General features: G+C 42.3%; 1 protein-coding gene across 1 annotated transcript in view; it reads left to right on the top strand.

Moving 5' to 3' along the window:
* The window catches only part of C5H1orf185 (chromosome 5 C1orf185 homolog), a 157,589-nt gene that overhangs the window by 32,876 nt on the left and 100,108 nt on the right, over positions 1-24,605 (top strand). The window contains exons 2-3 of the mRNA XM_062193336.1: positions 6,341-6,421; positions 13,797-13,941. The gene's annotated coding sequence lies outside the window, so the exon portion shown is untranslated. The remainder of the gene's footprint in view (positions 1-6,340; positions 6,422-13,796; positions 13,942-24,605) is intronic.

Here is a 24,605-nt window from a genome sequence, read left to right on the forward strand (position 1 = left end):
GAAATGGCAATATGTCAGATATGTTTGGTTACAGAAAAGCATTAATTAATATCACTTCTGGTTTGGTTTTTTTTTTTTTTTTTTTTTGGACAGGCACAGTGGATAGTGAGAGAGAGAGAAAGGAAGGTCTTCCTTTTTGCCGTTGGTTCACCCTCCAATAGCCGCTGCAGCCGGCGCGATGCGGCCAGCGCAACGTGCTGATCTGAAGCCAGGAGCCAGGTGCTTCTCCTGGTCTCCCATGCAGGTGCAGGGCCCAAGGACTTGGGCCATTATCCACTGCTCTCCCGGGCCACAGCAGAGAGCTGACCTGGAAGAGGGGCATCCGGGACAGAATCCGGCGACCCGACCGGGACTAGAACCCGGTGTGCCGGCACCACAGGTGGAGGATTAGCCTGTTGAGCCACGGTGCTGGCCTAATTAATATCACTTCTGTTTGTTTTTAATGTGGCTACCACGAAATTTTAAATTACTTGTATGGCTTGCCTTATATATTCATTGGACAGAGCTGCTCTAGAGAAGTGGTTCTCAACTAGAGTCGACTTAGTCACTCCAGATCATATTTGGTAATGTCTGAAGATATTTTTGAGTATCAAATGAATATTATGTTGAATAAAAGAAGACACAAAGAATCTAAAAACAAGACGAAGCAAAAGAGCCCATGGTAATGTAAGTTAGAACAGTGGTGTTGGCCGGCGCCGTGGCTCACTAGGCTAATCCTCCGCCTTGCGGCGCTGGCACACAGGGTTCTAGTCCCGGTAGGGGTGCCGGATTCTGTCCCGGTTGCCCCTCTTCCAGGCCAGCTCTCTGCTGTGGCCCAGGAGTGCAGTGGAGGATGGCCCAAGTGCTTGGGCCCTGCACCCCATGGGAGACCAGGAGAAGCACCTGGCTCCTGGCTTCAGAACAGCGCGGTGCGCCGGCGGCCATTGGAGGGTGAACCAACGGCAAAAGGAAGACCTTTCTCTCTGTCTCTCTCTCACTGTCCACTCTGCCTGTCAAAAAAAAAAATTAAAAAAAAGAAAAAAAAAGAACAGTGGTGTCTAGGGCTGGTGCTGTGGCACAGCAGGTTAAAGCCCTTGCTTGAAGTGCCGGCATCCCATATGGGTGCCAGTTCTAGTCCCGGATGGCTGCTCCTCTTCTGATCCAGCTCTCTGCTGTGGCCTGGGATAGCCCCTGCACCCATGTGGGAGACCCGGAAGAATCTCCTGGCTTCAGGTCGGCACAGCTCTGGCTGTTGCAGCCAGCTGGGGAGTGAACCAGAGGATGGAAGACCTCTCTCTCTAACTCTTTCAAGTAAATAAAACAATCTTTTTTTTTTTTTTTAAGGAAGAACAGTGGTATCTGGTTGAGGAGTGGCTATTTCTTCTTCTTCTTTTTTTTTTTTTGACAGGCAGAGTGGACAGTGAGAGAGAGAGAGACAGAGAGAAAGGTCTTCCTTTTGCCGTTGGTTCACCAACCCCCAGTGGCCGCCACGGCTGGCGCGCAGCGGCCGGCGCACCGCGCTGATCCGATGGCAGGAGCCAGGTGCTTCTCCTGGTCTCCCATGGGGTGCAGGACCCAAGCACTTGGGCCATCCTCCACTGCACTCCCTGGCCACAGCAGAGAGCTGGCCTGGAAGAGGGTCAACCGGGACAGGATCGGTGCCCCGACCGGGACTAGAACCTGGTGTGCCGGCGCTGCAAGGGGAGGATTAGCCTAGTGAGCCGCGGCGCCGGCAGAGTGGCTATTTCTAAGAAAAGGACATGTGAGAACCTATAGTGTTGGATATGTTCTTTATCTTAAGCTGGGTGGTAGTTACAGAGGTGTTTATATATTTCAATGCATAGAATTGTGGACTTACGTACTTTGATATATGCATGTTGTATCTCAATGGAAAATAGTAGTATGGCTACCACTAAGAAATCTGATAATATGTCATATTGTGAAAACAGAATTAAATTATAATTTCTTCTTGCTTAATTAAGGGGTTACCTTTTGAGAAATGCATCATTGGGTGATTTGTCATTGTATTAACATCACAGAGTGTACTTATACAAACCTAGATGATATCATTTATTCACACATAGGCTATAGGTTGTAAATTACTATAATTGCAGTCCATTACAGATTGAAACAAAATTATAGAAAGATGCTTCTTGACCTGGACCTTGCTTTCCCAGGAATATTTCTCTATTCTAACAATAGCTTCCTTTTTTACTGGATATCCTAAACTATTTAGTGTTTGTGTGTTTGTTTTTATAATATATTATACATCCTTAAACCTCTTTGCCTTTTTTTCTTCTTTATTGACAGGCAGAGTGGACAGTGAGAGAGAGAGAGACAGAGAGAAAGGTCTTCCTTTTGCCATTGGTTCACCCTCCAATGGCCCCCGCGGCCGTCGCGCTGCCACTGGCGCATTGCGCTGATCCGAAGGCAGGAGCCAGGTGCTTCTCCTGGTCTCCCATGCGGGTGCAGGGCCCAAGCACTTGGGCCATCCTCCACTGCCTTCCCGGGCCACAGCAGAGAGCTGAACTGGAAGAGGAGCAACTGGGACAGAATCCGGTGCCCCGACCGGGACTAGAACCCGGTGTGCTGGCGCCGCAAGGCGGAGGATTAGCTTATTGAGCTGCGGTGCCGGCCACTCTTTGCCTTTACAAATGCTATTGTCTGCCTAGAATATGCTTATCCTCTTACCCTACCCCACTCTTTCCCTAGTAATTTCCATAAAATTAACTGAATCCTTCACATCCAGAAAACTTTCTCAAGCAATCTCAGACATAATTAGGAATCTCTTTTGGGTTTCTCTAGAACCCTAGCCTAGCATTTTTCTTCTTTTTTTAAGATTTATTTATTTGAAAGGAAGAGTTTAGAATAAGAGAGAGGTAGGGAGAAACAGAGTTCTTGCATCCACTGGTTCACTCCCCAAATGGCCTCAAAGGCTCGAGCTGGGCCAGGCTAAAGCCAGGAGCTAGGAGCATCTTCCATGTCTCCCACGTGGGTTGCAGGAGCCCAAGGACTTGGGCCATTTTCTACTGCTTTTCCAGGTGCATTAGCAGGGAGCTGGATGGGAAGTGGAGCAACTGAGACTTGAACCAGTGCCCATATAGGATGCCAGCACTGAAGGCTGTGACTTGACCCACTGCATCACAGTCCTGACCCCCTAAATGGCTGCAACAGCCAGCTCTGAGCCAAGACTAAGTCAGAAAACCAATGCTTCATCTCGTTCTCCCAGGTGGGTGTAGTGGCCCATGCAGTGTTGAAGCGCTGCCCATATGGGATGCCAGGGTGGCAGGCAGCAGTTTAACCAATGAGCCACAACGCCAGCCCCTAGCATTTTCAAACTGATAAGTTTCTGTTACTTATCTGACTGTCTCACTAGAATGTAGAGTCCTTGACAACAGGAATTTTTATTTGGTTTTTATGACATTAATACATTGCATAGAATCTAGCATAATGTAGGCACGACAGAGGTTTTTGTAAGTGACTGAACAAGAGCACATCTAGGAAACATTCTGGTAGGATTCTTTTTTTTTTTTTTTTGACAGGCAGAGTGGACAGTGAGAGAGAGAGAGACAGAGAGAAAGGTCTTCCTTTTGCCTTTGGTTTACCCTCCAATGGCCACCGCGGTAGGCGTGCTGTGGCCGGTGCACCGCGCTGATCCGATGGCAGGAGCCAGGTGCTTCTCCTGGTCTCCCATGGGGTGCAGGGCTCAAGCACTTGGGTCATCCTCCACTGCACTCCCTGGCCACAGCAGAGAGCTGGCCTGGAAGAGGGTCAACCGGGACAGGATCGGTGCCCCGACCGGGACTAGAACCCGGTGTGCCGGCGCCGCATGGCGGATTAGCCCAGTGAGCCACGGCGCCGGCCCTGGTAGGATTCTTATATTGAGCATCTGCTACATGCTCAGTACATCTGTGGTTTTCTATGGCCCATAGGTTAAAAAGACAGAATTCTAGAATTCCCAAATACAGCAACAAGGTACTAAATTTATTTTCTTCAGTTACAGGGAGACATTCAAATACAGAAAATTGCTCATAACCTCAGAAACCATTTTAGTAGCCAAGTGATAGATTTTAGTAGCCAGTGGATAGATTTCGCAATACAGGTCGGACAATCAATAGATCTACTTCCTCTCCTTAAGAGTAGTCATAAGAGCAACAAAAACAGCACATTCAGCTAGCACAGCTTGTTCATATGGTCATTCTCAGGAACACAGCAGCATTCAACACTAGAAGATACAGAAATGGCTGTTTTGGGACAGGCATTTGGGCTAGTGGTTAAGACACTGGTTAGGCAGTCATGCCCAGTATTGCACTACCTGGGCTCAATTCCTGGCTCCCGCTCCAGTTCCCTGCCAATGCTAAACCCTGAAAGGCAGCAGTGAAAGCTCAAGTAATTGGGACTCTGTTGCCCACATGGGGGACTTGGACTGACTCCTCCCCCACCCACTATTGTGGCTATTGGGTGGACTGAACCAGCAGACAGGAGTGTCTACACTTGGTCCCTTTATGTTCCTCTGCCACTTAAATATGAAGAAAAGAAATGGCTGTCTTCTTGGCACTTTTAATATTCATTTATTATAGCTAACATTTTGAAAGCAACTGTCTTCATTTATACAGGATTAATCATCTTTCAATATATACTGACACTCATACAGATATATCTAAAATTTACCCCATTTGTATTATTACAGTATAATTTTTTCCTTTAAATCAACAGATGTTTTCCGTATCACACTAAAGTTACTAGAAACCATAAATGCTTGATTTCTTTATTCATTTAAAGTAACTTTTAAATTGAAAACATTAACTTAGTAAATGTAAAGTCAACTGTGTTTTTAAGACATGATTATCTCATTTGTTTCATTACACATTAAAAACATTAGAAACCAAATTTAAAATCCTCAAAGGACATAAATTGGCTGCTAGTCAATTGCTCAGAAACCAATGTAATGATCACATGTTGAACTCTACAGTAGTTGGTTATTTTGTTTTACTTTAACTTCTCACCATCATGTTCCTGCTGTTTTTGACAGTGATCTGATAAAAAAATTTTTAACCAGAATATATCCAGAACATGTTATAAAATTTGGTACACTATTGTCTAAATAACTTATGATGTTTTAACAGCAGGAAATCCTGTTACTGAATTTGTTAATATTCAATTACTTCTATTAGGATTTTAATGGTAATTGTGGTCTTATAAACATATGATCAAAAGTATTATGTGGGAATGTGTACACAAAACCAAATTCGGGTAAAAATGAACTACAGTAAACTTTTAACAGAAATGCAATTTGAGAATTTAGAAATTTGTCATTTTAATGACACAAGAAATAAGCATTTCTTCTGAGAAGCCACCTGTAACACATTAAGTGTAAATCATAGTTTCTCAAGTGCTGTTTTGGGACTTTTATGTTGCAATTCCAGATGCATAAGTTAAGTTGGTTAAGCAAGGGTATTGTTGCATTTGGAGTGAGCAAAAAGAAAGTGATGAAAGACAGGCCTTAAAATATGTTAGAGGAGAAACACTTTGGAATTTAAACTTGATGTAGAGTAAATGTGAGTAAAATAACCTAACATAATAATTGAGATTTTAATGTATAAACATTTACATAGCACAGAATCATTTATTCAGTGAACCTATTCGATTTATTCTTATTAAATCACAGCATAAAAAATTCCCTCTTAATTAAAAATAAAACACCAGTCTATATAAGAATAAAAACTATTTCAACATTAAATGCACTATATAAATACAGAGTTCAATATTAACCCTAAGTCCCTTAAAACTTTTACTAAAAAATCCTCATAATTTTTAATAACACTTTTAGAGTGCTTGCAATGTACCAGTTACTGTCTTAAGTATATTAAAAATGTCACTAAATTCTTATGATAGCCACATAAAGTAGATACAGTTTTCCTCATTTTACAAATGAGGACACACATTGCTTTACAGTGGATAAACCTCCAATACACAGAATTTAAATAATTTGCCAAGGTCACAATGCATAAGTGGCAGGACCAGACCTGAACCTAAACAATCACACCAAAGTCTATGAACATATCCATTATATGTTATGCTGCTTTCCCAATGTCTACTATTTTTAAAATCTTCAGAAAATTAGCTAGTATCATAAAATAACATTTTTAAAAGATTTATTTATTTGAAAGGCAGAGTTACAGAGGGAGAGACAGAGAGAAATGGAGCAGCCTGGACTTGAACCATGCCCATATGGGATGCAGGTAGTAGCTTAACCCTCTTTGCTACAAGTCCAGCCCCTAGAAAATAATATTGTAAAAATTTTAATTGATAGAAATGTCAAAGAACCTAATGGCTAAGCTGATTTTATATATTTTATTAGAATTCCCCATAAATACTTGAATTCTTCATGAAGATCTTCAACAAGAGTATATAGGAGTTACCTAAACACATTTCTACTAAGGTAAATACTTTCATTTTCACAAATTAATATTTTACTAAAATATGTCTCATTCAAGCTTTACCCTATTTTATCCTACTTCTTAAAGTTATACAATGTTAATCTTACTCTTCGTTTACACTGCTTCCTTCCATATGGGTGAAGAAACTAAGTATGTTCTCTCTTTCCTCCTCCCAGGCTAAACATTCTATTTCCTTCCAAATTTCTTCATGTACACAGTGGAATTTCCTCATATTTCAATTTTTTTTGTTTTCTGGAAATTGTCCAATTTGTCTTGCATTGCTTAAAGTGCACCATTCCCAAAATGAGTTCCATTCTCAAGGAGTATTTTGACCACAATAGTATTTCATGCTAAATACTATTAATATAGATGAGTACTTACTTTTTTGGATGGCAGAATTTATCAACTCACATCACTTATCATAAAATAAATCTTGCTTCTCAAATAAAATTTTAAAAAATAAAACAAATTAAGGTTTTTCCACATTTGTTGCAGCTAATAAACATAATGCATTGTGCAACTGATTTTTAGACATAAATTCAAAAATTATTTAACCTTATAAAATTAAGTCTTATTGAAGATCAGTCCATTATTCCAGTCTTGAGAGCTTCTAAAATCTTGAACATTTCATTTGGGATGCTACTAATGCTCATCCAAAACATCCATTTAACACCAACCAGGAAATAAAGATTTATTCCTAGCTTTTTTTTTTTTTTTTTTGACAGGCAGAGTGGATAGTGAGAGAGAGAGAGAGAGAGAGAGAGAAAGGTCTTCCTTTTTGCCGTTGGTTCACTCTCCAATGGCCGCTGCGGCCAGCGCATCTCGCTGATCCGAAGCCAGGAGCCAGGTGCTTCTCCTGGTCTCCCATGCGAGTGCAGGGCCCAAGGACCTGGGCCATCCTCCACTGCCTTCCCGGGCCATAGCAGAGAGCTGGCCTGGAAGAGGGGCAACCAGGATAGAATCCGGCACCCCAACCGGGATTAGAACCCAGTGTGCCGGCACCACAAGGCGGAGGATTAGCCTGTTAAGCCACGGTGCCGGCCACTCCTAGCTTTTAAAACATTTATGTAAATAACTTTAAATTTCATAAAAGTCTTAGATGTTCCTAATCATTATGATAGTAGATATGCCTGCTACAGATTTGCCCTATTAACGTTTCACAAATCATACACTTACCACAATTAATGAGACAATATTGATAGTTACTAAGTGAAGTCCATAGTTTACTTAGATTTTCCTCTGGTTTTTCCCAATGTCTTCTTTCTGTTCCAGGACCCCAACCAGGATAACTATTATCTTTAACAGCCACATCTTCTTGGGTTCCTCTTGGTTGTGACAGTTTCATAAACTTTCCTTGCTTTTGGTGGCCTTTATAGTTTTGATGAGTACTAGCCAGGTATTTTGTAGAATGTACTTCAGTTGGATTTTACCTGCTATTTTACTCATGAATAGACTGAGGTTATGAGTTTTTGGGAGAAAGAGCACAGAGGTAAAACAGCATGATCATCAATCACATCATAATAACAGTACATGCTATCAATGTGACTTATCATTGTTGGTCCTAGCCTTGGTCACCTAGCTTTTCATAGTGTTGTCAGGATTCTTTACTGTAAAATTTCTCTCTCTCTTTTTTTTTTTAAATTTCTTTCCATATTTTACTCTTTTAAAGACAATCACTACATGTAGCCCACGTTAATGAAGCGGGGATTTATATTCCATCTCCTTAAAGGCAGAATACCTACATAAATTATTTGGAATTCTTTGGTACAAGATATTTGTCAGCTCTTCCTTGTGCATTATTAACTCATCCAATCTTTCATTTATACTTGTATGGACTCGTGGATATTTATTTTATACTTCGTGTTATAATCAAATACTATTTTATTAGTTTTACTCAAATTGTTTCAGTTTTGGCTATTGAGAGCTCTTTCAGCTGTCCACTGTATCCCTCTGACATACTCCCATCATAGTGGACTTTCTTTTTTAAAGTACTTTCACTTTCCAGCACTATTACTTTCTGGATCATCTTGTATATTTCCTTCCCATTAGCCATTTCTCTCAGGCCTCCCACTAGCTTTTAATTACCAAATATTTCCTTTGTTCTAAAACATACCAATGACTCTTACTCACTGAGTATTATTTTTAATATAGTTAAATACTTTCTTTATTGCTTACTTATCACATCAACATGTCCTTGGTCATCCATCATCTGTTGTCGAAAGAATAGGTCTAGAGAGTGTTAGCTGAAATCCAGACACAACTGATAACAGTTTCCTTCCTCCAATAAAACTCTATTAAAGGGGCTGACGCTGTGGTGTGGCGGGTAAAGCTGCCGCCTGTAGTGCTAGCATCCCATATGGACGCCAGTTCAAGTCCCGGCTGCTCTACTTCTGATCCAGCTCTCTGCTATGGCCTGGGAAAGCAGTAGAAGATGGCCCAAATCCTTGGGCCCCTGCACCTGCATGAGAGACCCAGAAGAAGCTCCTCACTCCTGGCTTTGGATCAGCTTTGCTCTGGCTGTTGCAGTCATTTGGGAAGTGGATGGAAGATTCTCTCTCTCTCTCTCTCTCTCTCTCTCTCTCTCCTTCTGCATCTCTGTAACTCTGGTTTTCAAATACAATAAGTAAATCTTTAAAAAAATGTCCAAACTACCCCAAAAAAAGTCTATTACAAATTTCTAACGATAGTAACTAAAATAAAGAAGGGATTTATTGACATGATTGCTTATTGAATGCAGGCTGACTGCAAGTACAAGAACAAGGTATCATAACCTGAAGATAAGTTTTATTCAGTAAAACAGTTAACAATGCAAACAAGGGGTAGGTGTTTCTAACAGGATGCCATTTAGGGTGCCCATTTCCCACGACAAGAGTGTCTGGGTTTAACTGCAGCTCTGGCCCCCAATCCAGCTTCCTGCTAATGCAGACTCTGGGAGGCAGTCGTGATGGATAAAGTGGTTGGGTTGCTGCCACTCACATGAGAGACTTGGATTGAGTTCCCAACTCCAGACTTCAGTCCCTACCTGTTAGGGGCAGCAGATGGGAGCTCTGTCTATCTCTGTCTCTCAAATAAAGAAACATAAATAAATATTAAACAAATACTAACATGCATAAATGGAAGACAACATGTGTCAGATAATTTGTGATTATCTCTTTTCACAGTGGGAAAATATTTATTAAGCTGATGGTGAACTGAGAAGTCCTACAGTGCCAGAAAAACAGCTTTTTGAGATAGCTTACAGGATAGCAATGAAAGAGTTGGATAACTGGAATTATGAATAATTGTTAAGGAATACTATATTACTGAGGAGACAATATATATATAGGAATATTTTTTTTTTTGACAGGAAGAGTGGACAGTGAGAGAGAGACAGAGAGAAAGGTCTTCCTTTTGCCGTTGGTTCACCCTCCAATGGCCGCCGCGGTAGCGCGCTGCGGCCGGCGCACCGCGCTGTTCCGATGGCAGGAGCCAGGTGCTTCTCCTGGTCTCCCATGGGGTGCAGGACCCAAGGACTTGGGCCATCCTCCACTGCACTCCCTAGCCACAGCAGAGAGCTGGCCTGGAAGCGGGGCAACCGGGACAGGATCGGTGCCCCGACCGGGACTAGAACCCGGTGTGCCGGCGCCGCAAGGCGGAGGATTAGCCTGTTGAGCCACGGCGCCGGCCTATATATAGGAATATTTAATAGTGCACTTTGAGATATCTATTATAGTGCTTGGAAGAGATTGAGTCATTATTGAAAACATTAAAATAATTTGAAATGGCACATTTTTGAGGAGGGCCTATGCAATCTTTTTCAGATTACAACCCAAGCATCTCTAGAGATCAAGTTCAAGATGCCATTAATTTAATCATCTAAAAGCTGTATCTAAAGTCAAAGCAAATGTTGGCATAACATGCTCCTATCATAGAATCAAAAGGACCAAGACATTTGCTTTTAGATAATTTTAGCCAATTGTTTATTTCCAGTTTCTGAGTATCTGAGCTTTTGCCCTGCCTCCAGCTTCTAGTTCTAGCTTTCTGCTAATTCAGACCCTGGGAGGCAGCAGGTAATGGCTCAAGTAGTTGGGTCCTTGCCACCCATGTGACAGACTTGGATTGAGTTCCTAGCTGCTGTCTTTGGCCTGGCTCAACCAGAGTTCTTTTGGCCACTGAGGAAATGAACTAGGGAATGGTAGAAACACAACCACTTGAGTTATCACCAGGGCCAGGAGTTGAATCCAAGCACTTAGATGTGGGACATGTGCATCCTAACTGGCGTCTTTATTTTTTTTTTTAAGACTTATTTATTTGGAAGGCGGGATTATAGAGGGAGAGGGACACATATACACACAGAGATCTTCTAACCATTGGTTCACTCCCCTAAAAGGCTGCCAACAGCAGGGCTAGGCCATACCAAAGCCAGGAGCAAGGAACTCTATTAAAGTCTCCCACGAGGGAGGCAGAGCCTCAAGCACTTAGTTCATCTTCTGCTGCCTTCCCAAGGGCATCAGGAGGGAGTGGATCAGAAGTAGAGCAGCCAAGACTTGAATCAGCACCCTTGTGGGATGCTAGTGTTGCAGATGGTGGCTTAACTTGCTGCACCACAACACTAGTTCCCCAACTTGCATTGTAATCACTAGGCAAATCGCTGCCCTCAATATAATTTTAAATAACACAAGAGTCAGATGCAGCAGATTCTGGCTCAAGGAGATGGGCTCCTGCCAGCCATGTGGGAGAGCTGGATTGAGTTCTGGGTCTTAGCTTCAGCTTGGCCAGGTCCTGGATGCTATAAGCATTAGGGGAGTGGAACAATGGATGGAAGATCTGTCTCTCTTTCAATAAAATAAAAAAATAATAAAAATTATGTTAACCTACAGATCAATAAATAAATCATAGAGAAATTGAAAGCATTTTGAAAAGAATGAAAATTAAAACACAACATAGCAAAACTTGTGAGACAAAATCAGAGCCTAGATGAAAATATAACTTTAAATATATATATTAGAAAAGAATAAAGGTTTCAAAGCAATATTTTTTTAAAAATTTTTGACAGGCAGAGTGGACAGTGAGAGAGAGAGACAGAGAGAAAGGTCTTCCTTTGCCGTTGGTTCACCCTCCAATGGCCGCCGAGGCCAGCGCACCACACGGTTCCGAAGTCAGGAGCCAGGTGCTTCTCCTGGTCTCCCATGGGGTGCAGGGCCCAAGAACTTGGGCCATCCTCCACTGCCTTCCTGGGCCATAGCAGAGAGCTGGCCTGGAAGAGGGGCAGCCTGGATAGAATCTGGCACCCCAACTGGGACTACAACCCAGTGTGCCGGCGCCGCTAGGCGGAGGATTAGCCTGTTGAGCCACGGCGCCGGCCAATATATACATTTATTAAAGATTTATTTATTTATTTGAAAGTCAGAGTTACACAGAGAGAGAAGGAGAAACAGAGAGAGGTCTTCCATTCACTGGGTTACTCCCAAAATGGCCACAATGGCCAGAGTTGCGCCGATCCAAAGCCAAGAGCCAGGAGCTTCTTCTGGGTTTCCCATCTGGGTGCAGGGGCTCAAGGACTTGGGCCATCCTCTACTGCTTTCCCAGGCCATAGCAGAGAGCTGGATTGGAAGCGGAGCAGCCAGGTCTCGAACCGGTACCCACATGGGATGCTGGCACTACAGGCAGCAGCTTTACCTGCTATGCCACAGCTCTGGCCTCTCAGGCCAATATTTAAGCTGCAAATTTACATAAGAATCAAACAAAGTAAATTAAACTCAAAGCAAGCAAAAGGAAGAAAACAGTAAACAATAGAGAGGAAATCAATGACAAAGGTAATAGACACAATTTTAAAAATCATTGAAACCAAAGTTGTTAAGATAAAGTTGTTAAACCTTTAGCTAGATTGAGAATGAAACAATGGGCAAAATAAGGAATGTACAAGATGATATGTTTATCACTGCTAATCCTACACACCAAAAAAAAGTGTCAAAGGGATTATAACAAATAGTTTAATGCCAAGTTAGATGATACAGATACATTCCTAAAAAGATTCAAATTGCCAAAACTGACCCAAAGAAGGGGACAGGTTTTGGTCCAGTGGTTAAGATGCCCATGTCTGGGGCCAATGCTGTGACGTAGTGAGTAAAGCCACCGCCTGCAGTGCTGGTATCCCATATGCATGCTGGTTTGAGTCCCAGTTGCTCCTCTTCTAATCCAGCTCTTTGCTATGTCCTAGGAAAGTGGTAGAAGATGGCCCAGGTCCTTGGGCCCCTGCACCTGCATGGGCGATCTGAAAGCAGCTCCTGACTCCTGGCTTTGGATCTGCCCAGTTCTATCCATTGCAGCCATTTGGGGAGTGAACCAGTGGATGGAACTCTCTCTCTCTCTCTCTCCTCTCTCTCTCTCTCTCTCTCTCACTCTCTGCCTCTGCCTCTCTGTAACTCTGCCTTTCAAATAAATAAGTAAATCTTACAAAAAAAGATGGCATGTCTGGGGCTGGGGCTGTGGTACAGTGGGCTAAGCCTCCACTTGCAGCACTGGTATCCCACATGGTATGCTGGCACTTCAGGCCAGGGCGTTAGCCTGCTGAGCCACAGCGCAAGCCCCCAAAGTAATTTTTAATGTCTGAAATTTCATGAATATAATATGCCAAATTATCAAAATAAAGGATAAAAGCATGATCATTCCAACTGATACAGAAAAATAATTGATAAAATTCACTTGTTCATGATAAAATCTTTTGCAAACTATAAATTAAAGCAAAATTCCTGAATCTGATAAAGAGCAGTGAACAAAACCTTACATATCTAACACAGTATTTAATGATGCAATGTGAAATACTTCCTCCTAATATGTGGATCGGATCAAATGTCTTACCGTTTCTATTCAACATTTTATTGGAAATTCTAGTCTGTATAATATGGCTGGCAAGAAGGATTAAAGCACACATACTTAACTTTATTTCCTTATTCTTATTTGTTTATACTGATTATATTTATTGAAATGTAATTTTATGTCTGTCGAATCTAACAATAAAAACAGCTTATTTTTTACAATTTTAAAAAAAAAGGTTTATTTATTTATTTGAAAGGCAAAGTGACAGAGGGAGAGACAGAGAGAAAGAGATTTTCCATTAACCAGCTCACTGCCCAGATTGCCACCAACAGCTAGGGCTGGGCCAGACTGAAGCTAGGAGCCAGGAATTCCATTCGGGTCTCCCACGTGGGTGGGTAGCAGGGACCCAAGCACTTGGGTCATCATCTGATACCCTTCCATTAAAAAATCTTTCCAAGCATTTATTTTCTTATCTAACTTTTCAAATATTTTGTCAAATAGGTTTCTGCCATTGCTTATATAAGTTTAAAATCTTGGTTATATCTGTGATATTCTTTTATCTCTTTTTTTCTGGATCAGTTCTGCCTCAGTGTGCTATTTGTGTTCCCAACATACTAAAGCAATAGAGAATCAATCACCAAGCAATAAAAGCCTTTTTTCCAACTTGGATCACACGCTTTGTCACTGTTGGACCTGTATAAAGCAACATGGAAGAGAAAGGAAGGTAACTAAAAGTCTCTCTCCTATCTCATCCCTTGTCTGTGTCCCTAGCCCTCACTGATTCCAGTACATTCTTTTTGCTACATTTTGCAGACATTTTCACTATTTTTAAAGTTTTCTCATAGTCTTTGAGTTAGTTGATGAGAATGTATCTGAAATGTACCAGCTCCTCTTTCTGTGGCCTTTCCTGTGTAGCATTCAGTGGAGGGAGCCAATGAATCTGTGAGAGTCTGTTAAGAGACAGCAAACGGGTGGGAGTTGGCACAACAGAAGGGAGTTCCAGGGCCAGTGCCATGGCTCACTAGGCTAATCCTCCGCCTGTGCCGCCAGCACCCCGGGTTCTAGTCCCGGTTGGGGCACCGGATTCTGTCCCGGTTGCCCCTTCCAGTCCAGCTCTCTGCTGTGGCCCGGGAGTGCAGTGAAGGATGGCCCAGGTCCTTGGGCCCTGCACCCGCATGGGAGACCGGGAAGAGCACCTGGCTCCTGGCTTTGGATTGGCGCAACGCACTGGCCATAGTGGCCACTTGGGGGGTGAACCAACGGAAAAAGGAAGACCTTTCTCTTTGTCTCTCTCTCTCACTGTCTAACTCTGCCTGTCAAAAAAAAAAAAAAAAAAAAAAAGAAAGAAAAAGAAGGGAGTTCCAGGCTCTTGGCTTCAGCTGGACCATCCCTGGCCATTGTGGCCATTTGGGGGATGAACAAGCAGATGGAAGATTCATTCTCATTCTATCTCTCTCTTTTCTCTCTCTCTCTCTCTGCCTCTCTCTCTTCCTCTCCCATCCCCCTCTCCCTCGCTTTCTCTCTCCCCCTCTCTCTCCTGTCTCTCTGTCTTTAAATAAATAAATAAATAAATAATTGAAAAAAGAGAGACAGCAAACATACTTGTTATTTGTATATAAAGAATTTAATAGGGGCCGGCACTGTGCCATAGTAGGTTAAGCTGCCACCTGCAGCACCAGCATCACATTATGGGTTTCAGATCAAGACCTGGCTGTTCCACTTCTGGTTCAGCGCTCTGCTAATGTGCCTGGGAAAGCAGTGGAAGATGGCTCAAGCCTTTGGGCCCCTGTACCCATGTAGGAAACCTGGAAGAAGCTCCTGGCTCTTGGCTTAAGAATGGCCCAGCTCCAGCTGTCCAGGCCATTTGGGGAGTGAACCAGCAGGTGGAAGACTTCTCTCTCTCTCTGCCTCTTCTCTCTGTCTCTCCCTCTCTGTAACGCCATTTTTCAAATAAATAAATAAACAATCTTTTTTAAAAAACAATTTGATATAAAAATTTTATTCTAGATAACTGGAAGGGTAAATGAGCTGTAAGGTATCCCAGAAGTTGGAACTCCAGGAAGCAACTGTCACCTCTACATCTGAGAGGATAAGGGGAAGGGATTGGAGTTACTAAATTTTGGAAACTGAAGGAAAGCATGTCACAGATATAAAACTCCGGTATCTCAGAAGGCAGTGTTGCGTGGTAGCCTACTGCTGGCTCTGAATTTGAATAGGGGCCTATAGGCTTGGGATCCATACCTCTGAAGAGGAATACCCAAAGGCTGAAGCTAGTGCCTTCCAGGGAATAAGGAACAATGAAGTGTGTTCTGCAAGCTGATGGGATTGTCACATTCTAGATTTTAATGCTGGGATAGGAAGGAACTCCTGCCATGAGTGAAAAATTGCTGGGTTGCCACTCATGGAAATTTTAAGTAGACAGGGGCCCACAAAAAGCTCAAATAGAACAAAGGAAAAAGAACAATTTGTTTTTCCTCAATCTTTAGTCTCTCTCAATTGCCACCGATTGGCAGAACCACTTTTAATCATTCAAAAGCCATGTTAATAGGCTATGCTATATTTTTAGGTTAGTTCTCTCAAACTCCACATGTTCGGAGAGATAGGAAAGCTTTAAAAAAAATACAATCTCTCAGACTCCTTTGCAACTGAGGTTCTAGATATAGATCACCTTCCAACGATCTGGAAAGTCAAAAGTGTCATAGATGCCATTTAGCTATAGTTCTGTTGTGTAACTGTTAGAAAGTAAGGGTTGGGGCTGGCGCTGTGGCACAGTGGGATAATGTCCTGGCCTGAAGCGCCAGCATCCCATATGGGGGCCGGTTCGAGACCAGGCTGCTTCACTTCCTATCCAGCTCTCTGCTATGGCTTGGGAAAGCAGTAGAAGATGATCCAAGGACTTGGACTTTGGCCCTTGCACTTGCATGGGAGACCCACAAGAAGCTCCTGGCTCCTGGCTTTGGATTGGCGCAGCTCTGGCCATTGCGGCCATCTGGGGAGTGAGCTATCGGATGGAAGATCTCTCTCTGACTCTCCTCTCTGTGTAACTCTTTCTATTTTTCTTTTCTTTTCTTTTTTCTTTTTTTTTTTTGACAGGCAGAGTGGACAGTGAGAGAGAGAGAGATAGAGAGAAAGGTCTTCCTTTTTGCCGTTGGTTCACCCTCCAATGGCCGCCGCAGTTGGCACGCTGCGGCCGGCGCACCGCGCTGATCCGATGGCAGGAACCAGGTGCTTCTCCTGGTCTCCCATGGGGTGCAGGGCCCAAGCACTTGGGCCATCCTCCACTGTACTCCCTGGCCACAGCAGAGAGCTGGCCTGGAAGAGAGGCAACCAGGACAGGATCAGTGCCCCAACCGGGACTAGAACCCAGTGTGCTGGCTCGCAAGGCGGAGGATTAGCCTGTTGAGCCGCGGCGCCGGCTCTGACTTTCAAATAAATAAATAAATCTTAAAAAAAAAAAAAAAAGAAAGCAAGGGCTGTCAATGTGCAGCTTCCCACACTAGCATTCTAGTGTCCTTGACTCTGTGAGTAAAAAGCAGTGACCACAGCAATACTTCTCCACCTGAATTCACACTTGGTAATATTCAGTTTGCTACATTAGATATTCACTCTTTTTTGTCCCTCTACCTGGCAATTAATATTTTAATTTTTCTTATTTCATTTTTCTGGTAACAAATATAATTCAAGTTTATTTGCTTTGTTTGCTTAAATACAAAGTTAAACACAAGCAGGTACATTTGATCTCACATTTACACACTCTCATTGGATCCTCCTCCAACTTGTTGGCCAGTGCAGGCTGGCAGGGAGTGGGGGCTGGGAGGAGACTTCCTTAGGTAGCACCATTGTGAGGCCTGGGGTAGAAGGGGAGTGAATTGAGGACAAGGATAGAATCTCATACCTGTCTTCATTCATATTTACTCAGGACTATCAGGGTGTGCAGGAGACACCAAGATATGCTCCTGAGCCCTAGCCTCCTGGAGTGGGAGGGAGAAGGAAGCCGCTCCTCCTCCTGCCATCTTCCTAGTTGAGGTAAAAAGTTTAGCCTTATGCTTAATCCCTGGCCACTGGGCCTTGCTTGCTCCCCTGAGCACCTAGGTGTCTTTGAGGCTGGTAGTGAGGGAGGGGCCAGGGTCCTGGGCTGTGGATTAGATACTCATTCTTCACCTTCTTTGTTGTAATCCTGAGTTGTGGCAACAGCTTCTTAAAGCATAGATGCAGTGATGGCCTCAGTGGCAACTGCCTCCTAGTATATGACTCCAGACTTATTCCTGTAACAATTACAGGGTTTTCAGTCAAGAATAGGCTCCCTTAACTTTCTAAGCATTTTGTGAGCACCTAATTCCCAGTACTAAATCCCACTCTTGCTTAAAATATCTGGTATCATTTATATTATATGGACCAAACGCAGAATGACAGAACATTTAATGTAAGAAATGGGTGATGCTATAAAAAATTACTCAAATCTGTAGCATTTGCCTAGTAGTCTGGCAGTACTTGGAAAGGAAACAACTGCATGCCAGAAGGCTGATTATCTTCCTTTGCTGTGGCAAAACAGTTATGAAATTGTTGCCTATGATATCTCAGGGGTAAAATATGCTGACAGACCTAGAGCTCTGGATGCAGAAGTTGTAAAGTATCAGAATGTAATGTGTATTGTCTGTTCCTTGCTGGTCGCAGCAAGATATTACAAGAAAACAATGAGTTCAGGCAAGAATTGTCTAATTTTCAAGCAGAGGTGAAAGAGAGTTCAGTTCTGTCAAAGCAACCTCTCTCTGTCTGTAGACTACAATCCAAATTGACACATAACCGGAGGATTCAAAATATGTAAATACTTAGTTCCTCCAAACAAGAGAGTATAAGGCTCCAGACATTATTCAAGCTTCTTCCATTAAGATTTTTCTTCCAGAAAATGGCAGCTGGTATGTCTGCAAAGATTAGATTAAGGGTGATGTTTTTCCCGTTCAAGTGTGTTATTAGTTTAAGTGGACTCATGATAACTGCCATTAAATGAGGAAGGTAAAGGTCTTGTACAGACTGAAAAATACAATTAGTCTTGAGGAGACAACCTGGAGTATGATTACTAGCACATAGAATCAGAACTCTGCTAAATATTTTGGAAATTTTGGTTGCTACAGAAACCATAAGCCTGGTTCATAGAATTCTTTGTGTCTAGATATGGATCTCTTTGAGTTTATCTTACATGGAGTCCTTTGAGCTTCTCTGATGTGTAGACTAACGTTTTTCATCAAATATGAAAATTCTTTGATAAATATTTCTTCAAGCATTCTTTCTGTTTCTCTGTCTCTTCTTCTTGGACTATTATTATGCCTATGCATATAAGAATCCATACTTGAGAGTATTTAGTATGGGAAACAAAAAGAAAAATGAACAAAAATGAAGTTTCAGAGACCAATGGGACAACATCAAGAAGATCAACATATGCATTGTAGGAGTTTCAGAAGGAGAAAGAAAAGGAAGAAAAAATGTTTGAACAAATAATTGATGAACATTTCTCAATTTTATGAAAACATATATCAATGTAACTGAATGGATTTTATGTGGAATAAATTCAGAGATTCACACCCATACACATTAGATTATTACAAAGACAGAATCTATTTAAAAATATTTATTTATTTATTTGAAAGGCAGAATTACAGAGAGGCAGAGGCAGAGAGAGAGGAGTCTTCACTCCCCAGATGGCTGCAATGGCTGGAGCTGAGCCGATCTGAAGTCAGGAGCCAGGAGCTTCTTCTGGGTCCTGTTTTCCCAGGCCGTAAGCAGAAAGCTGGATTGGAAGAGGAGCAGACAGACATGAACCTGTGCCCATATGGGATGCCAGCTCCTCAGGCAATGCAGGCCCCAAAGATAGAATCTTAAAATAGCCAGGGAGATACAACTCATCCTGTAAAAGTATCCTCAATAAGATTAATAGTCGATTTCTTATAAGAACTCTTGATGGTCAGAAGGCTATGGAGTAACATGTTCAAAAGTACATACTATTAAAAAGAATTGTATGCCCAGGAAAATCATCTTTCCAAAATTAAGGAGAAATTAAGGCAGCCTAAGATATACAAAAATTGAAAGGATTTATTGCTAGCAAACCTGTACTACAAGAAATACTAAATGGAAACCTTCAGGCTGAAAACCACAATGTGATATTTCTCATCTGTCAGGTTGACCAAACTTTACAAGGTTTTCAACACACTATGTTGGTGGGGCTATCAGAAAACAAATGCTCCCATACATTGCTGAACAGAAATGCAAAATAATATATTCTTTGTATAGAATAATATGGCAATATCTAACAACTTGCATATACATTTCACCTTTGACCAACAAGCTCAGATCCAAGAATTTATCCTGTTGGCCGGTGCCGCGGCTCAATAGGCTAATCCTCCGCCTGTGGCGCTGGCACACCAGGTTCTAGTCCTAGTCGGGGCGCCAGATTCTGTCCCAGTTGCCCCTCTTCCAGGCCAGCTCTCTGCTGTGGTCCAGGAGTGCAGTGGAGGATGGCCCAAGTGCTTGGGCCCTACACCCCATGGGAGACCAGGAGAAGCACCTGGCTCCTGGCTTCAGATCAGTGTGGTGCGCCAGCCGCAGCGCGCCGGCCACAGTGGCCATTGGGGAGTGAACCAATGGCAAAAAGAAAACCTTTCTCTCTGTCTCTCTCTCTCTCACTGTCCACTCTGCCTATATAAAAAAAAAAAAGAAGAAGAAGAATTTATCCTGCACACCCCCAACAATATGAAAAAATATGCATCCCATGTAGGAGACCCAGAAGAAGCTGGCTCCTGGCTTCAGATCGATCCAACTCCAGTCGTGGAGGCCATTTGGGGAGTGAACAAATGGATGAAAGACCTCTCTCTGCTTCTGCTTTGCTGTAACTCTGCCTTTCAATAAATAAATCAATCCTTAAAAACATGCACGAGATTGTTTTTTATTGATGATTAGACAACACTGAAAACAATCTAAATAGTGAAACACAGGGGATCAGTTGGATAAATTATAATATATTTACACAAAACACTATGTAGCTGTAAGAGTGAAGATCTGCGTGAACCATAAAGGAGTTTCCAGGATATGTTGCAAAGTGAAAAAAGTAAACTAAAAAGAGTAAATACATTAACTTTTGTATAAGATATAATCAGAGAATATGCATAATCCTACTTATTGTTACAAAAATTAAAAGAAAGGTAGAAGAACAAATCAATAATGTAATTGACTACTTACGGTTGGTGGGAGAAAATAAAGGGGAAGGGTCAGGTAGGGTAGGGTAGATAGCTTCCATGATGGCCCCAATGATGCCCGCCTCATGGTATTCATGCTTTTTTGTAGTCTCCTCTTTGAATCTGGGTTGGTTTGTGTAACCAGTAGGATATGTGTGACTTCTAAATCTAAAGACATTGTGCTTTTCTTTGGTATCTGGATTGGCCCCAGTCTTTTGCCCTTGGGGAAGCCATCATACAGGGAAAGAAGTAAAGCTGACCCCCAGGTAAGCCCTGTATGTATAGAAACCAATAACCAACACCAACCTTCCTGTCATGTGATTAATTCACCCTAGAAGCAGATTCACAAGTGCCAGTTAAGTCTGTTCTGTTTGTAATAATTTCATATTAATGAAAATGATGAGAAAAAAGTGCTGTTTGACACTTGACATTTTGTGGAACAAAATTTAAAAAGTAAATAAATGTTCACAATGCCTAAACATTTTTTTTGTGTGTGTGTGTGACATCAATAATGGGAGAAGGGAGCTACAAAGAAGCAGTTTTGCATGTGACAGAAGTAAACTGATATCAATTCCAATTAGACAGTTTGGGATGATGAAAAGTTCTGCAGAGTGATAGTGGTGACAGATGCACGACAATGTCAATGTACCTTAATGCCACTGAACGGTGTCCTTAGAATGGTGAAAATGGTAACTCCGCATGGCATTACTGGGCAGCCCAGCTCTTCTCTCTCTCAGGCTTGCAGGGAAGCTGAGGTGCTTATTGCTCAAGACAGCTGATGACAATCACTAAAAAGGCAACAGAACACCCTGACTCCACTTATCTTAAGAACTGTCAGGAGCCTGTGCTAGAGTTAAGAGTAATAACCGCAGACAACTGACGAGCAAGCCTTGGCTTTTAATTCTTTTTTTTTTTTTTTGACAGGCAGAGTGGACAGTGAGAGAGAGAGACAGAGAGAAAGGTCTTCCTTTTTGCCGTTGGTTCACCCTCCAATGGCCGCCGCGGCTGGTGCGCAGCGGCCGGCGCACCGCGCTGATCCGATGGCAGGAGCCAGGTGCTTATCCGGGTCTCCCATGGGGTGCAGGGCCCAAGCACTTGGACCTTCTTCCACTGCACTCCCTGGCCACAGCAGAGAGCTGGCCTGGAAGAGGGGCAACCGGGACAGAATTGGTGCCCCGACCGGGACTAGAACCTGGTGTGCTGGCTCGCAAGGCGGAGGATTAGCCTGTTGAGCTGCGGCGCCGGCCTGGCTTTTAATTCTAACCAGGCTAAAAGTGAGAGGGCCTCTCACTCAAAGATTTCATAGTGAATTGTTAAAAATATATAAAGTCTGAAGGAAAGGACATTGATTTTTACCTTAGGTTTTTAATTTCTCTGAAAGTTGCCTTAATTGTAGAATCTCCAAATAACTATGTACTGTTTCATTTTCAACAAATATTTATTGAATAGCTACTACATGATAAAAAAGATTAAAGTTAGGCCCCTCATTATAGTTTGCTGGGGAAAATAAACATCCATTAATTGTAAAACAAATACTTCAAGTACATATAATACCACAGGTATGAATAAACTTCTTACTTCTGAAAGGTTGACTGTTTTAATGAGTTTAGAAAAATACATCAGAGCGGGGCTAGCATTGTGGCACAGTAGGTTAAGTTGCTGCTTGCAATGACAACATTACATATCAGAGTCCTGGATGCTGCTTCTGATCCAACTCCTGCTAATGTGCCTGGGAAAGCAGAAGATGGCCCAACTACTTGGGCTCTTGGCACCCAAGTAGGAGACCTGGATGGAGTTCCTGTCTCCTGGCTTCTGTCTGCACCAGACCTGGCTGTTTGGCCATTTGGTGAGTGAACCAGCAGATGAGAGATCTTCCCCTCTCTGTCACTCTACCTTTCAAGTAAATAAACCTTAAAAAAAAAAAAAGGAAAGAAGGAAGGAAGAAAAATTTCAAGCCAGAACTATATAATAAAGTTGCTATCAAATTCTTGACCCAGTGAAAATGTAAAGTACGGCAAATAATTTTTTTTTTTTGACAGGCAGAGTGGTTAGTGAGAGAGAGAGAGACAGAGAGAAAGGTCTTCCTTTTGCCATTGGTTCACCCTCCAATGGCCGCCGCGGTAGGTGCGCTGCGGCCGGCGCACCGCGCTGATCCGCTGGCAGGAGCCAGGTGCTTCTCCTGGTCTCCCATGGGGTGCAGGGCCCAAGTACTTGGGCCATCCTCCACTGCACTCCCTGGCCACAGCAGAGAGCTAGCCTGGAAGAGGGGCAACCGGGACAGGATCAGTGCCCCGACCGGGACTAGAACCCGGTGTGCCGGCGCCGCAAGGCGGAGGATTAGCCTAGTGAGCCACGGCGCCGGCTAAATAATTGTTTTTTAAGCCACTATGTTGGGGGGCAGCAATAGATAATTAAAGAAGTAATATTTCTCAGAGTATACCTTTTATATAGTTTTTTGATTCTTAGAATCATATTAATGTAGGAGCCGGTGCTGTGGCGCAGTGGGTTAAAGCCCTGGCCTGAAGTGCCAGCTTCCCATATGGGCGCCAGTTCAAGTCCCGGCTGCTCCTCTTCAAATCTAGCTCTCTGCTGTGGCCTGGGATAGTCTAACTCCTTGGGCCCCTGCACCCACATGGGAGACCTGGAGAAGGCTCCTGGCTCCTGGCTTTGGATTGGCGCAGCTCCAGCTGTTGTGACCATCTGGGGAGTGAACCATCAGATGGAAGACCTCTCTGTCTCTTTCTCTGTAACTCTGTCTTTCAAATAAATAAAATACATCTTTTTTTTTTTTAAAAAAAGAATATAAGCTTTTAAAAATTGTAGAAAGATGCAATGAAATGATATATTTGTTTTGGTGCAAAAAAATTTGAAATCCATGCATAGTTTCATAAAAATGCATTTTCCAAGAACATTTAAAAATATTTATTCACTTGAGAGGCAAAGAGACAGAGACAAAGAAAGAGGCAGAGCCCCCATATGCTTGTTCATTCCCCAAATGCCTACAATGGCTGTGGCTAGACCACAGCCAGAGCCAGAAGCCAGGAACTCAACACAGATCTTCCACATGAGTGGCAGGGATGCAACTACTTGAGCTATCTCCTGCTGCCTCCCAGGATCTACATCTGTAGGAAGCTGGAATTGGAGGCAGGAATTGAACCCAGACACTCTGATAGGGAACACAGGCATCTTAACTGCTAAACCAAGTGCCTTGTCCCTCCACGAACTTTTTGAAGATCCCCCCTTATATATACATATGTGTTACCACAGTTAGAAACCTGACTACCAATAGCATCACAGCATCAATATATTTACTTATTTATTCAATTTTACAATATACAAGAAATAGTATAAGAACTACTTATAACCATACCTCTGGAAAAATAAGCCAACCAACTGGTCAAGCAGATGTTAAAATTTGTTTAGACTTCTACATATCTGTTTTTAGATTGAAGTCATATAGTCAAAGAACTGGGTTCAGAAGTAACATCTATTAATTAATTTATTTTCCTTCAATATGGTTATGTTATTAATTTGGAATATAGTTAGGCTTGGGGATTTTTGTTTTGTTTTTTGCTTACATTTGATTTTATAATTTTCCCCTATTTTGTTAACTTGATTTTATCTATTGAACATATAAAATATTAATATGATTCTTTTTAAAAAGGGGAGTAAAAATTTAGAATTAATAATAATTTATTTATGACATGAATAAATAATAAAATATTATCCTAACAGTTAGATAAATGGGAGAAAAAATGAAATTCCTTCCTTGCAGGAGAATGCTAACTAATAAGTATGGGCAGAATGATAGTGATAGAAAAAAAATCACTCTTTTTCAATCTTCATAGTAGTAACTGATTCAGGCAAGAATAACCTATGGATGATAAAACTATTTAGTGAAAATTTGAAGAGGAACAGGATATTTGCATAGTATCCAACTGTGTCCCTACAAATTAATTACAGATTATGTGGGAAGCTGGCACTACTTACATATTATTTGGCCAAAAATGTATAACCTGAACATAATAATGAGGAAGTATCGGATAAACACAAATTGAGGGATATTCTGTAAAGCGACTGGCCTATGCACTTTAAAAATAATAGTATCTGGGTCAGCACTGTGGTGTAATGGGTTAAGTTGCTGCCTGCAACACCAGCATCC

Source organism: Lepus europaeus, chromosome 5 (assembly GCF_033115175.1).
Source record: "Lepus europaeus isolate LE1 chromosome 5, mLepTim1.pri, whole genome shotgun sequence".
In the NCBI taxonomy this organism is placed as follows: domain Eukaryota; kingdom Metazoa; phylum Chordata; class Mammalia; order Lagomorpha; family Leporidae; genus Lepus; species Lepus europaeus.